Here is a 6,498-nt window from a genome sequence, read left to right as displayed (position 1 = left end):
CTCAGGACCCTGAAATCATGACCTGAGCTGAAATCAAGAATCAGACATTCAACCAACAGAGATACCCGGTGCCCCCATTTTCATTTTTTAATTTTAATTTGTTTTTGGTTACCCATTTTTAAATGTTGAGAAAGTATGTGTAATTTCAGGCCAACTTCATCATTTCAAAAATTCCTTTGTAAATTGCAAATAAATCAAGGCCAAAGTGTACAAAACTTTCTAAAGATTTGGTATAATTTTTTGCCAGTGAAAAAAAGATCTCTGGATAAAGAGAATAAAGCGAGGTGCCAAATTTTCAAAAAAATGTAAATGGCAGAAATAACACAGGATGTCCAAGAGTGCACTTTGAGACCTAACTTCCTTCTCTGCTGCTCCAGGGAGGATCCTTTTCTCTTTTCCTCTCTGAGTCTCCTCTGTGGAAAGCAGGTAGCATTTAACCTTCTTTGGTGCACAGGGACTCCTGTGTCCCTTAGGGAACCTAAAACAAAGCATGATTATGTACTCCATTCCTGGTTGACTGAGCTGAGTTTCAGGTTTTCGTATTTCGTGTTTGTCTAGGTCAGGAATACGTAACTGCTTAGTAATTGAGGCAGTACCACTTCTCAGTTACTATTACCAACACCACAACTTTCAAGATGAAGTTGCTCAAAAATAAATTCCCAGAGGATTTACCAATTCTGGTATCACCTTTTCATATAAAAAAAAAAACTTTATATGCAAATTTTAGAGGTTATTTTAGAAATGTAGGGTTTACAGTGACCTTCCTGACAGATAAAAGATTGTGATTACATGTTATAGACCAGAAGCTGGGTCTTTCTATACTTTAAAAACAAAATTTGCTATTGTGGTGGCAGATTAAATTTGGCACAAATGCCATGCTATTTAAAAGCTGATTCTGTTTAAGAGGAGCAATTTAATACTGTTTTTGTATGTGTTTCCATGAGCCTTTCTAAAAGGTTGAATTGTCATTTTGCTCTATATACACATTCAACATTGAAATAGCATAAACAATAACAATAACAACATTCACAAAATGTTTACTTTGTATGAGGCACTGTACTAAGCACTTTATGAGATCTCTTCTGATACTTTAACTCTGTGTTTATTACTTCTACTTCACAGACCAGGACTGGTACTGAAGCCCAGATGTTTTAAGTGAGTTATTATCTAATCCAGTAAGTGGCAGAATAAGGATATATAACTCTTCCACCACTCAAATCCATACTTGAGAATGTATCTGGCCAAGGAAGTCAGCATGAACTAAGGAACCCAGAATCAGATAATCAGTTCTTGGCTAAGACCTTCATGGGTGGAGTCCTGATTTTCATTCCAGGATACACATAATACCATGCACAAAACTTGGCTTTACTTTCACAGGAAACACTTGAAGAAAAATTGTAGAACAAGATAAGAATCAAGCACATGTGAATGTCTCCCTAAAATAATTACAATTTAATTTGCTAGGTGCTTTATATGTTGAAATGAATGTCATAGTTATTAACTGATTTTTTTTTCAGTTTTTATTTTAAAAGTAACTATAGATTCACAGGACATTACAAAAGTGGTGTAGAGAAGTTCTGTGTAGCTTTCACTCAGTTTTCTCCATTGGTTACATCTTACATAACTATGCTACAATGTCAAAACTAGGAAATTAACATTGGTGTAAGAAGATACAGTTTTATGTCATTCTATCACATACATAGGGTTACCGCAACTACGTTGCAATTAAGATACAGAACTATTCCATCAGAAATTACTGGATTTGAGTAAATGTACACTTATTTAGAAAACACATACTTAAAAAGAAATAGTACCTGGAAAAAAAAGAAAACACATACTTTAATGTTTAGGCCGCTGATAGACTAGAACTTCTCTGAATGAATTCAAATCATTTTGTCTCAGATTTAAAGTCACTTACCTATCCTTTCTTTTATAATATATCTGCTGTTGCAGTAATGGGTTAAAGGAGGGGGTTCTGATCTCTCTTTTCCTGTTGGGTGTGTATTGTTCCCCTTAGAAAGATGCATGGACCAGAGCTAAATGCTGACATTCAAGTATTTCAGGAATAAAAAATATTGGAGGAAAAAATCTTATCTCGTTTTTAAAAAAAAATTACTTAAAAGTACTTTGTAGAGTTCTGCTTTTTACATAATTTGTACTTTCATATATTACCATTGGTGCTAAAGGTGATGCCTTGCATAGAGTTTTTGTTGCCGTAGAATTGGAAGGGATATGATGGTGATGGTGATGATGCTGAAGACAATGAATATTTTCATAGTAGGTACCATTTACTGAATGCTGATACACCATTTACTATGCATACATATTTTAGTCAATCCTCATAAGGGCCCTACTGGGGAATAATATTATTATCCCTATTTTATTATTATTTTTTAAAATTATTTATTTGAGAGAGAGAAAGCACATGCAGGGGGGAGTGGCAGGCAGAGGGAGAACCAGGCTCCCTGCTGAGTAGGGAGCCCAATGTGGGGCTCCATCCCAGGACCCTGGGATCATGAACTGAGCCAAAGGCAGATGCATAACTTACTGAGCCACCCAGGCGCTCCTATTATTCCTATTTTAAAAATGAATAAACTGAAGGTCAGCAAGGCTAAATAAGTTGTACTAGCTTCCATAACATGATGTAATGTACTTGCAATTCAAACCCGCTTCTGTCAAATTCCAAAGCCTGTTTTTATAATCATTATGTTCACCAAAAGAATTTTGTCTCTTCTCTTCTGGCAGGATTGCCCTGAAACCACTAGAGGAAAGTTTTGGCTTTAAAATATCCATAGAAGATTATTTCAAGGCCTCTTCAAAAACTTACACCAGTAGTCCACCTTACGAATCTAATTGCAGAAACTATATCCCTTTACTACATGATAAACCCATGTCCACATTTCTGCTCCTCAGTAAAGATAAAGAATACTTATGTATTTTTACCATATAATTTCTATTTAAAAACAATAACCATATACTCATTCACAAATAACCTCAATCCCTAAGAATTTGTTCTCAAATCCTTGGCTGAATATAAATCTTAGTTTTACTCTTTGTTAGCTGCTTGAGCCGGGAAAGTTGTTTAACTTCTCTATTCCATACTGTCCTCATCACTGCTAGGATAATCATAGTGTTTATATCCTAAAATTATTATTTGAACTCTAATAGTCATGGGAAGAACTTAACTCAGTGTTTAGAACATGAGTTGTCATATAAGTAAGCAATATAATAAATAGGATTATAGATATTACTACTTCTTATTATAGATATTGTTACTATATCTAGACCTAATAATTCAGTTATTTGGTTTTTCTCCTTGAGACCATTTCTAGCTTCTCTAACATTTCACTAAATGTGGGATTAAATATAACCAACATTTCACTAAACTACAGGACTAAATATCATCAGTTCAAGATATGATTGGTAACAAATACAGCTTGTGATTTTACTAAGTTTTGGAGAAATCACAAAATTATCTGCAGTAAAATAGTTGTATAATCATATTCCATTCATTTGTTCATTCAAACACATGTATTTGATGCTGTTGCCTTTTATTGTACACCAACTGTTTGATCTATTTCCAAATTCTCATAGATATTTTCCTCCCTTTTGAAGACTGGAAATTATAAAAAGCTGTCTGTAACAGCTGCTTTGAGGTCATCTACGTATGTTGACTGCAGGTGGAAATCTCTTTCACAGAGCCCTAAATAGTAGGTGGTAAAATTTGGCCTTTGAGGGAGCGGGACTCTACTAGCCTTTTGTACAATTTATCATCCACAAAGTGTGTTAAGGTGCTTTTGATCTTTGGAAATAATATCTTTCAAAGTAATGTGTTGCTTATATGTGACCACTGGCCCTCTTTAGGTATCTCAGTATCATGCTGATTTCAATGAGTGAATGTATTTTTAAGATGGTACACTGATGACTCAATTTAATAGAGAGACTCTAGATCCTTTTGAAATCCATTTGGGAGGATCGAATGAGAGGAGGTTTGTGAGTGGTGCTTTGAAAACCATAAAGCACTAAGTAGCCATATGTCATTTTATTATGATAATTTCCATCATAGTTATTAAATTTTGGTTTTGCATTAAAAGTTCTTGCTTTCTGCAAGATTAAGGGTGCGATTCTGCCAAATATTAACCATAAAGAGTTTATAAAAATACATTCATACTATTCTTTGCATTTCCTTATATTTCTTTATGGAACATGTTTCAGGCACAGAACTAAAAATTTGGGGTCACAGAGAAATTTGTGGAAATTTATAGGCTTTGGTTTATAGAGACTTGAAGTTTTTTCCATCTCTCTGGTATTTTATTCATGTCAGTTTGCATGGCCTCTTTCCTTTCCTTATCCTCCTCTGCCAGGTTTGGTTTTGAGCTTTGGATTCAAAGAAAACCCAAAGTCAAAACAAAATGGTCAGAACTGCTGATTCTTGTTTTGCAAACCTTTTTAGTGCAGGATTCACAGGAAGAGAGGTCACTGACCAGAAACTAGGACTAACTTCACCCAGAATGTTGGCAAAGTTCAGGAACCTTTGAGCCCCCAGATAGATATCTATAATAAAACTTAAACATTTTTCTACTTTATATTAAAGATAATTTAATGAAATAATATCACCCTATAAAAAGTGGTTTTAGTACTTAAATTCAGTATTAATCTACCAGTTATTTTTGATAAAAACAAAATAATTTACCTTTTGCATTAAATACAGTCTCTTGGCTTTTCAAACTGCAGGTCCAGTTTGGAAGCTCAAATGTAAAATGTACTTAAGTGTCCTCATTACCTTTGAAATTATTTTTGAGACTTGTAATTAAGAAGAGAGTTATGCTAAACTCTGCTTATCAGATTTCAAATCAGAATTTTTATAGCTTTGCTATAAACCTGCCACCATCGTGTTTTTGTGATGGAAAGGCTGATAAATGCAATAATATATACCAATCCAAGGGTTTTAATTGTATGTTCATGCAGGAATTACACGTACTAGCATAATATTCAGTTTTCAGTGCTAATTTTGCCAAAATCTGCTTTCACATTGGGCAGCCGTAAAAGATGATCGCCCTGAATAGCTGCCTATTGATGGCAAAGGCTTTGATTATTTTTACTTTCCTTGGAAAGTCTGATTATGTCTCAAATGTGATTTCATTTAGATCTTTTCTTGTTTTACGTGTCTGAATACTAATAGTAACCAGATAAGTATGGGGAACTTTGAGACCAAAAGGCAGATTTCAGTCAGATTTATATAAATAAAATTGCCTCCAAGCAGCATCTGAAATGATATTTAGATTTCAAATGTCCAAATAACTTTTAGATTTCAAAAACATTATTAGAATTTTCCAGAAGTAATTGACATTAGGATTTTTTAACTGGTGGAAGGTATTAAAAAAACAATATCTACTTATATTTTATTCATGTTAGTTTAAAAGATAAAGAATAATATAGTTTAACATAGGATGTGTTATATATTAAAAGCAGTTGTACTAAAAAGTACATTGGGGACACCTGGGTGGTGAAATTGGTTAAGCATCTGACTCTTGGTTTTTTTGGCTCAGGCTCAGGTTGTGATCTCAGGGTCCTGAAATCAAGCCCTACCTTATGTTATGCTTGGTGCTCACCCCAGAGCAGCTTGATTGGGTTCCTTTTACCCTCTCCCTGTGCCCACCACGTTCGCTCAAGCTCTCTTTCTATCTCTCTTTCTTTCTCTAATAAGTAAGTAAGTAAATAAATAAATCTTAAAAATATTACACTGACAGATGGTAACTGCAACTGTGATGAGCGTAACATAATGTATAGAGTTGTTGAATCATTATGTTGTACGTCTGAGATTCATGGAATATTGTGTGTCAACTACAGTAAAAAAAATTAAAAGTACACTAAATTTATGGATCTTAGATGAAAAGATTGAAAAAGAACTACAACTGTCACATTGCTTATAAAAGTTGGGTGTCAAGACATGGAGGTATAGTAGATTCATGTTCTAGATGCAGACGATCGTGTCTGATCTCTATGGATGATTTCATGTGAGAAATAAGTCAACCCATTTCTCAGTGTATATAATCCTTATTTGGCTTCAAATTATTCTATCAGTACAATGATTAAGAAAATGTATTAAGGGACTTTACATTTTAAAGCAGCTTCTCAACATATAAAAAATTACAAAGAGCAAAACATTTGCACTTTAACAGATTCAAGAATTGTGGACATAAATCTTCTAGTGATAATGATGAAATTGTTTTTCTGCTTACAATCTCTAGATATTATTTACTACACTGAAGAGGTATTCACTGTAGGATATCAAGTGCTTACTAAAAATAGGACAGTATGGTTCAGAGTGTGAGGGAGAGGATTAAGGATGGTGGATGCTTGTATTTACTCTTTAGGACCCAGTGATTTTGAGGTCTTTTGTCTACAGAGTTTTTATTTTTAATTTCTGGTTTTCAAAAAAATATTGATGATTCCTAGCGTTGAATCATTTTTTAAAAACTTAACACTCATAGATTT

The sequence above is a fragment of the Mustela nigripes genome, chromosome 4 (assembly GCF_022355385.1).
Source record: "Mustela nigripes isolate SB6536 chromosome 4, MUSNIG.SB6536, whole genome shotgun sequence".
Taxonomy (NCBI): Eukaryota; Metazoa; Chordata; class Mammalia; order Carnivora; family Mustelidae; genus Mustela; species Mustela nigripes.
The sequence above is the reverse complement of the archived record's forward strand: the minus strand, read 5'-3'. Positions refer to the sequence as shown.